General features: G+C 38.0%; 1 long non-coding RNA gene across 1 annotated transcript; it reads left to right on the top strand.

The window, feature by feature from the left end:
- Nucleotides 1–1,945: 1,945 nt before the first annotated feature.
- On the top strand, nt 1,946–8,269 carry LOC135713516 (uncharacterized). Its single transcript, XR_010518741.1, has 3 exons — nt 1,946–3,169; nt 3,270–3,968; nt 7,586–8,269. It is a non-coding gene; the product is annotated as an uncharacterized LOC135713516 (long non-coding RNA).
- Nucleotides 8,270–9,727: the final 1,458 nt, after the last annotated feature.

Here is a 9,727-nt window from a genome sequence, read left to right on the forward strand (position 1 = left end):
TTAAAGTAAAGTTAATTTAATATTATTATTATTTTTATTTAGCTAAACTGTAACTAAAAACTAACATTAATTTATCCAAAACTTTCGGGATCCGGCAACAAATTTCCTTTTGGGGTTCAGCTTCGGATTCCCTCCCAAAATAACAGTTTAGTTCACACTTGGGAAGTAATCTTAAAGTAAATCACTCCCAAAAACTTAAAACAGTTCAGTTCACACTTCCAACTCAACCTCAGGGTTGCTGGAGTGCAGCCGGATGTGTACCGGAAGCACACTTAATGTGAATTGTTTTTTTCAATGTGAATCACTCCCAAAATCAGTTCAGTTCATCACTCCCAAAATCAGTAACAGTTCAGTTTAAACTTCCAACGCATCCGGGAGGGTGCTAGAATTCAACCGGATGTGTTTAGGCCAACTCCCCGGCAAGGTGACAGATAATCTTAGTTTCTCGTACCCACTTGCAAATAGTAGATGTCGCCACACAACGTAAACAAAGGGACTGCCCTTCACCGCCGCAATGGTATTTCTCTACGGGAAGGCAACTTTTTGTTTCACCATGTGTGGATGTCAAGCAACAAGCAAGAATGCCATGTGAAAAGAGCGATTTATGATTTTCGTGGTGAAATGAAATAAATCCAAACAAATTGGAACAGATTGATGGAAGTTTTTCTTATATAATCAAATAGAAATAAAAACACATTGGTTAATTCTATTATATTTTGCTCTTGAATATTATCAGTCTTGAGAATAATGTTTCTGAGCATACTTGTGCGGTGAAGACTTGCAATAAAAAGCCGTATTATTAAAAACAGTTTACTTCCCCATCTTTCTATTGAGGGGTGAAAAAATATACAAAATTGATTCTTATTCGCGGTGAGTAGCAGGTTTGCTGTGTGAACACTAACATTTCGTATATTCATTCAAACATGAAGAAATAAATAAAATAAATTAAAATAAGCGTCTCTCAACAAGAGATATTCATAATGAGCTTCTAAAACGAATAAATTTCAGTGATTGTCTTTTGTTACACCCGTCCGTTTAATTAACATTGTTCCCCACCAACTTAAAGTTTCAAGAAACAGATGAGGCTATCTGTTTTTATGTTCAGTATTTTATTTACTTTATTTACATATCTGCATTCGCCCTATTCAGATAACACTTCTGAAATTTGTGAGTTTGACAGAACCACCAGCACCAAATTTTCGGAGTACGCTGGAAATGTACTGTGATATATCCACATGTTCTGGAAGCACTGCTTCAGAACACAGGCGGTAAAATGAATAATACCGATTCGATAAGATGGAAAAGGAAAGTAGACAAGAGCGAGAGAGGAACATAAGAAAAAGGGAAGTAGGAAGTGTAATCAAAACAGGGAAATAAATGACTGGTCATAACTGTTTGAACTGCAACTGAAAAAGGTGTTAATTATTACAAAGGAAGAAAGTCTATCTACAACTCTACAAAGTCCGGGCTATTTCAGTGTCGACGAGAGAAAAGTGAAGTTTAAGAGAAAAGTGTTTCGGCAAAGTAAAGCGCGAAAGTGAACGCGGAATAATCCGTAGAAAGTGCGTGCGTGAAAGTCCGTTTTGACGAAAAGTAGAGCAAATTGGAAAAGTTTTCGTACACGAGGTTTCTACGGCGGCCATCGTAATTTGGTTAATTTCGAGTGAAGCACAAATATTTGGAGTAGGGTGCCGTAATTATTCCGACGTGTTACCACCAGGATATGTTTTAGTGGCTTTGTTTCACGAAGTCACGAATTTTGTCGTGAAAATTTGGTTTTTTACGTGTACGAAAATCTGTAAATTACAAAAAGAAGAGAAACCACATGGTTTACGCCACCATTTTGTTGGAGAATCTTTTGTCGACGAACAGCTATTGAATTCATATACTCCATTTTGTGCAATAGGTTTTTTTTTTATTGTTCACATCACCAATACAATAGTGCGGCTATTCTGTGTCGTGCCGGCGCAGCTGCCGACCTGAGAATTTCGTTCCAGTTTGGTGAGAAGTGTGATTTCCCAAAAAAAGCCTTTTGCCATTTGCTGTTGCCACCTTTTATGACTCCCTGCGTAACGAAAGGAGTGAGAGAGAATCCAACGAAAGCTAATCCAGCTATTCTCTTTTGCACCTTTGTGTTTTTTTTTTGGTGGTGAGAAAAAGAGGCTAAATCAGCTGTTTGGTGCACCGATTGTTACGCCGGTAGAGCACAGTTTTTTGTGATTATCTGTGGCATACGTGAAGGTGTGAAAGGAGAAGAACGAGGAAAAGGATAAGGCTGCTGCTGTTGGATTATTGGCTTTGTTGCTGTAGTGGTGTATTGCGGTTCGTGGTTGCTGCTGATACGATTGTTGTTGGTTGCTGTTGGCCTTTGGTGGAGTCCCACTGAAACTGTGCTGCTGGTGCTGGATTGATCAGGTATGTGATTTGTTTTGACTATTATTTTTGGACATTTTTTTTTTTTTTGCGTAATTTACAAAACGAAAAACAAAATTGATAGTTTTGAGTTTTTTTTCCGCTTGACTGTGTGTGACATTTTGCTTTGTTTTGTATTTCCCTTACTGAAGGATGACTTTAAATACGACAGCGGAACCCTTCATACCAGGAACGATTTCTTTTCAACAATACTTAGAGCAATTAGAATGGATGTTTATTCATAATGAGTACGCTGAGGAAAGATATAAAGCTTCCTTTCTAGCAGTATGTGGCACCGAAGTTTATACTCAAATTAGGCTTTTATTTCCTGGCCGAAGCCTCAAAGATCTTACATATAAACAAATAACCGATGAACTGAAGAAGCGTTATGATAAAAAAGAATCAGATGTTATACACAGTTACAAATTTTGGACTAGAAGACAGGGCCAATACGAAAAATCAATAGATTTTGTGCTCGCGGTTAAACAACTAGCTGAAGAATGTGACTTTGGGGCATTTAAGGATCGGGCAATTAGGGACGTTTTAGTGATTGGCATAAATGATAAACAACTCCAGAAAAGACTCTTCGACGAAGATGATTTAACGGCTGCCAAAACAGAAAGGATCATAGTAAATCAGGAAAAAGCCTCAGAAAATGTAGGACAAGTGCTAGGTAGAAGCGCAGAAAAAAATGTGAGCATTGTTGCTAGACTAGGTCGTAGAAATGAACGCTATCATTCAAGATCACAGTACCCAAGTAACATTGCAGGTTTTATCGAGGTTTTATAGCATTCTACAAGTCTAAATCATGGTCTACAGAACCCTCATAAAACCAAAATTGTTACTTGGGTATAGAGGAAGAAGTCGTAGTTTTGGACGGAACCGATCAAGGAGTAGAAGTGCTAATGGTCATGAATATGGCAATGGTAGGAACTCTGGGAAACCTTCATATCTATGTTCGTACTGTAAAAAGCGAGGTCACACGAGGAAATATTGTTATCGTCTCAAAGATAGAAGCCCTCAAAACAATAAAAGCAATGTAAAATTTGTAGACTCGCCTAAGCCAGATACTTCTGGACTATTTAAGAGGTTGAAAGTAGATATGGAGTCTGATGATGAAGAAGAAGTTGCAGGATGCCTTATGATCTCTTCGGTTAACAAAATAAGTGAACCTTGTTTCGTTGAACCAAAAGTTGAAAACAAATACTTACAGATGGAAATAGATTGTGGTTCAGCGAAAAGTGTTATTTCGGAGAAAACGTTTTTAAAAGATTTTAGGAATTGCCCACTAGAAAAATGCAGCAAACGTTTAGCAGTAATTGATGGCAATAGATTGAAAGTATTAGGCAAATTGAATGTTTTTGTGCAGCTCAATAGAATCCAAAAATCTCTTCAACTGGTGGTCCTGAAGTGTGACAATGATTTCGTACCATTGGTAGGCAGATCATGGCTAGATGTTTTTTATCCATCATGGAGGGGTACATTTTTAAAATCAGCATCACACACGGGAAAGATCAATGCACTCAAGGAAGAGGAGATCGTTGATGACATAAAAAGTAAGTTTTCAACAGTATTCGATAAGGACTTCTCAAAACCAATAATGGGATTTGAAGGAGATTTGGTTTTAAAGCATGACACCCCTATATTTAGAAAAGCTTATGAAGTTCCATTACGACTACGTCCTAAAGTTATTGATTATTTAGATGCATTGGAAAGGGATGGTATAATTAAACCTGTGGACGTAAGTGAATGGGCTTCTCCAGTAGTGATCATCGTAAAGAAGGATCAAGGCATACGTTTAGTCGTGGATTGCAAAGTTTCAATAAATCGAGCAATTGTTCCAAACACATACCCCTTGCCACAAGCACAAGACATTTTTGCAGATTTATCGGGATCAAAATTTTTTGCTCCCTTGACCTGGAAGGAGCTTACACTCAACTTTTACTATCAAAAAGATCGCAAAAATTTATGGTGATAAACACAATAAAAGGCCTCTACACTTTCAACAGACTGCCTCAAGGAGCTTCGTCGAGTGCAGCAATATTTCAAAAAGTGATGGACCAGGTTTTGCAAGGGTTGAAAAACGTTCGCTGCTATTTAGACGACGTTTTAATTTCAGGGAAAAATTTCGAAGAGTGTCGGAATAATCTTTATCTAGTCTTAGAAAGATTGGCTAAGGCTAATATAAAGGTAAATCTAAAAAAATGCAAATTTTTTGTTGGCAAACTGCCTTATTTAGGACACATTTTGACACAAAATGGCCTCCTTCCATGCCCTGAGAAAGTAGATACCATTCGGCATGCAAAATCTCCACGAACAGTAACTGAGCTTAAGGCGTTTTTGGGATTATTAACTTTCTACGCTAAGTTTATTCCAAACCTCTCGTCCCGTATAAAATGTTTGTATAACCTTTTGCGAAAAAACCAATCAGTTTTACCTCTTTCACTTTAAATGATGCCCAGAAAAACTATCCAATACTGCATTTAGAGGCATTAGCTATTGTCAGTACAGTAAAAAAATTTCATAAATTCCTGTATGGGAAGGAATTTACTGTTTATACTGACCATAAGCCACTTATCGGAATATTTGGTAAAGAGGGTAAAAATGCGATTTGGGTAACTAGATTGCAAAGATATATAATGGATCTTTCAATTTATGACTTTAAGATAATTTACCGACCGTCCACAAGACTAGCGAATGCTGACTTTTGCTCACGATTTCCTCTAAATCAACCAGTTCCAAAAGAGTTATCCAGAGAATATATAAAAAGTTTGAACTTTACTGAAGAATTCCCTATAGATTATAGAGAAATAGCCAAACAAACGGAGAGAGATGAATTGTTGAGCCTAATAAAAAAGTATCTTCAAAATGGATGGCCAAAGCGTATAAATCGAAATATGCTGGACGTGTACGCCAATCATCAAGATTTGGAGGAAGTAGATGGTTGTATCCTGTTCCAAGACAGAGTTAAAGGGTGATACGGTCAAAATTTGGTCAATATCAACTTGACGTATTTCTTTCAATGTTGCATTTAAAAAACCTGAACACCCCTCATTTTGAAGGTGTGTGTGTGTAGAATGTTGCTCCTATTTTGATTTTGGAATTCACTCTTCAGTTGTCAAAATGCCGTCCAAGCAAGAAGAGCAGCGTATCAAAATTTTGCTCGCGCATCGTGAAAATCCGAGCTACTCGCACGCAAAGTTGGAAAAATCGCTAAAAGTTGCCAAATCAACCGTTACAAATGTAATTAAAGTGTTTGGGGAACGTTTGTCGACAGCCAGGAAGTCTGGATCGGGGGGAAATCGAAAACCGGAAGCCGCTGAGACGACGAAGAGAGTTGCCGGTAGTTTCAAGCGAAACCCTAACCTCTCTCTCCGAGATGCCGCAAATAAGCTGGGTGTATCGTCTACAACCGTGCATCGAGCCAAAAAACGAGCCGGACTATCGACTTACAAGAAGGTAGTGACTCCAAATCGCGATGATAAACAAAATACGACGGCCAAAGCGCGATCCCGGAGGCTGTACACGACGATGCTGACGAAGTTTGACTGCGTGGTAATGGACGACGAAACCTACGTCAAAGCCGACTACAAGCAGCTTCAGGGACAGGAGTTTTATACGGCAAAAGGAAGGGGAAAGGTAGCAGATGTTTTCAAGCACATGAAACTGTCAAAGTTCGCAAAGAAATATCTGGTTTGGCAAGCCATCTGTACCTGTGGCTTGAAAAACAGCATTTTCATAGCTTCCGGGACTGTCAACCAAGAAATTTACGTGAAAGAGTGTTTGAATAAACGTCTGCTGCCTTTCCTGAAGAAACACGGTTGTTCCGTACTGTTTTGGCCGGATTTGGCATCTTGCCATTACGGTAAAAAGGCCATGGAGTGGTACGCCGCCAACAACGTGCAGGTGGTTCCCAAGGACAAGAACACTCCCAACACGCCAGAGCTCCGCCCAATTGAGAAATACTGGGCTATTGTCAAGCGGAACCTAAAGAAGACCAAAAAACTGCTAAGGGCGAGCAGCAGTTCAAGGCAAACTGGCTTTCTGCGGCGAAGAAGGTGGACAAGGTGGCTGTACAAAATCTGATGGCAGGGGTCAAGCGTAAGGCCCGGCAATTCGGATTTGGAAAAGCGGAAGCCTAACTGAATATTTTTCCTGAATTATTTACTAATTGAACTTGAAAAAGAAATTTAATTTGATTTTTTAAATAAACGATTTCACCGATTTACACGCGTTTTCCCTTGACCAAATTTTGACCGTATCACCCTTTATGATCCCAACATCAATGCAAAGACAAATATTAAGTATGCTCCACAAAAATCACTCAGGTATGAGTAAAATTAAACAACTAGCTAGGAGGACAGTATATTGGTGGGGTCTAAATAAGGATGTAGAAAACTACGTTCAGTCTTGTAATATCTGCAATGTCACAACAGCAATTACTAAACGTGCCCCCTATTCCGAATGGATCCCAACTAACAAACCGTTTAGCAGAATTCATGCGGACTTTTTCTATTTGGAGAAGAAGGTGTTTCTAGTAATTATCGATAGCTACAGCAAGTGGATCGAGCTGGAATATATGAAGTTTGGAACTGATTGCAAGAAGGTTTTGAAAGTTTTCATAAATATGTTTGCCCGATATGGACTGCCGGATGTATTAGTGACCGATGGAGGCCCACCTTTTAACTCTGATCAGTTTGTAAAATTCTTTGAAAAACAAGGAGTTTTAGTTTTAAAAAGTCCGCCTTACCATCCGGAAAGCAATGGTCAAGCCGAAAGAGCGGTACGTTTAGTCAAGGAGGTTTTTAAAAAATTCCTTGTAGATCCGGTCATTAGACGTCTAGACACAGACGAACAAATTGCATATTTTCTCATTAACTACAGGAATACCTGCTTGAAAAAGGATGGCGTATTTCCATCAGAGAGATTACTGTGCTATAAACCAAAGACTTTATTAGATTTAATTAACCCTAAAAGTAATTATAAACATAACCAGATCAATACTAACGATGACCAAAATTCTGCATGCATAAATAACAAGAATAATGTTTCTGACCAGTTCACTAATTTAAGAAAAGGTGATCAGATCTTTTATGAAAATCCTAACAAGACTGATATTAAAAGATGGCTTCCAGCAAAATATGTGAAACAAATCTGTTCTACTATCTTTCAGATTTCTCTCGCTGGTAGAATTGTTTCTGCACATAAACGACAGTTGAAAGTACCGACCGACTCTCGCCAAAAGCATAAAAGAAGTTTCGTCTTTAGTGGAGAGAGTCCAGCAAAACCTGTACAATCGACAGCCACAGTTGAAACTCTTGACCAAAGCATACCATCAACACAGCACAATGGCTCTAATGTTTGCATTCGTCCTGAACCATCAGTTATACAAGCCAACCAATGCCACAAACGACGACGTGAAGAAGATATTAGTAGCGAATCTGAGTCCGAAGGTGAATTCTATGGCTTTCCAGCCGACTCGAATATTTTTGATGAATTTCCCGATAATGTAGTAATCTCTGAATTGCCTACAGAAACAACAAGAAGAAGCAAAAGAAAATTGAAGAAGAAACGTAAGAATGATTACGTCTATTATTAGTATAAGATGAAATCTCTAGAGGTGAATAAGTAAATTTTAGTAAAATATCAGTAATGCAATTTACGTTCTGAAAATTGAATGGAATAGATTAAACTTTAAAGATGAGTTTTCGAAAAATAGATATTTGAAATGCTAGCTTAAGGGATGAGGAGTTGATATATCCACATGTTCTGGAAGCACTGCTTCAGAACACAGGCGGTAAAATGAATAATACCGATTCGATAAGATGGAAAAGGAAAGTAGACAAGAGCGAGAGAGGAACATAAGAAAAAGGGAAGTAGGAAGTGTAATCAAAACAGGGAAATAAATGACTGGTCATAACTGTTTGAACTGCAACTGAAAAAGGTGTTAATTATTACAAAGGAAGAAAGTCTATCTACAACTCTACAAAGTCCGGGCTATTTCATACTGGACTTGTCAAGTTGCCCCCGGGTTGGTTTGGGCAGACCACTTCTGAAAACTAATTTCAATATAAACACTCTCGAAAACTAAAATTAAATTTACAACCCTACACATTCTCAGGGGTGCTGTAATTCAGCCGGATGTGTTCCGGCAAACCCTTAATGAGCACTAATTCCAAAGGCAATCACTCCTAAAAACAACAAACAGTTACAATCACACTTCCAACGCATCCTCAGGGGTGCTGGAATTTAGCAGGATGTGTTTCGGCAGACCATTTCTGAGATAAAATTCCAACGTGAACCACTCCCAAAAACTAAAGATATTTCAATTTACACGTCCTACGCATCCTTCGAGGTGCTGGAATTCAGCCGGATGTGTACCGGAAGATCATTCATGGGAAGTAATTTCATAATGAATCACTCCCAAAAACTCCCAAAAACAGTTCAGTTACATCTTCAACTCATCCTCAGGGGTGTTGGAATGCACCCGGATGTGTACCGGAAGACCACTTATGGGAAGTAATTTCAAGGTGAATCACTCCTAAAAACAATTAACAGTTCAGTAAACCCTTCCAACGAATTCGGGGGTGCTAGAATTCAGCCGGATGTGTTTGGACAGACCACTTCTGAGATCTAATTTCAAAATTAATCACTCCCGAAAACTAAAATTTAATTTACACGTCCTACGCCTTCTCAGGGGTGCTGTAATTCAGCCGGATGTGTTCCGACAGACTACTTAATAGAAGTAATTCCAACGTTCAGTTCCCTTTTCTAACTCTTCCTCAGGAGTGCTAGAATCCAGCTGGATGTGTGCTGGCATACCACTTGTGGGAATGTAAATCACTCCCAAAAACAACAAACATTTCGTTTTACTAACCAGAATGTCGTGGATTAATTTTGGAGGTGATGGACCACCACAGATTTACACGCAGAAAAAAATATTTTAAACGTAATAATATTTGACGTAAATTTAATAAGAATTTCATTTTGTTTTGGCTGCAAAATGAAATCATTATTATTTCAAAAATCCAGTATCTTTGTTTTTAAAAACCCATGGATTGTTAAATCAAAAAGAAAATCTTTTCGAATTTACAAGAGCTTTTATGGTTTTGACGTAAGCTGTCAAATTTTGCAGCTGGGTCAACAAAAAAATATGTTTGTTTTTAAAAGAGATTTCTTGTTGATTCAATCATATTTATTTTATTAAGCCTAAAAATATACGCAGTAGAAATAAAATTATGTTTATTGATTCAATTTTTAATAATTTGCTATTATTTTTATGTTTTGTTTTCTATTTGTTACCAACAAAATTACA

This window comes from Ochlerotatus camptorhynchus, unplaced genomic scaffold, assembly GCF_037179485.1.
Source record: "Ochlerotatus camptorhynchus isolate MF236.1 unplaced genomic scaffold, CSIRO-AGI_Acam_v1.1 ptg000560l, whole genome shotgun sequence".
Taxonomy (NCBI): Eukaryota; Metazoa; Arthropoda; class Insecta; order Diptera; family Culicidae; genus Ochlerotatus; species Ochlerotatus camptorhynchus.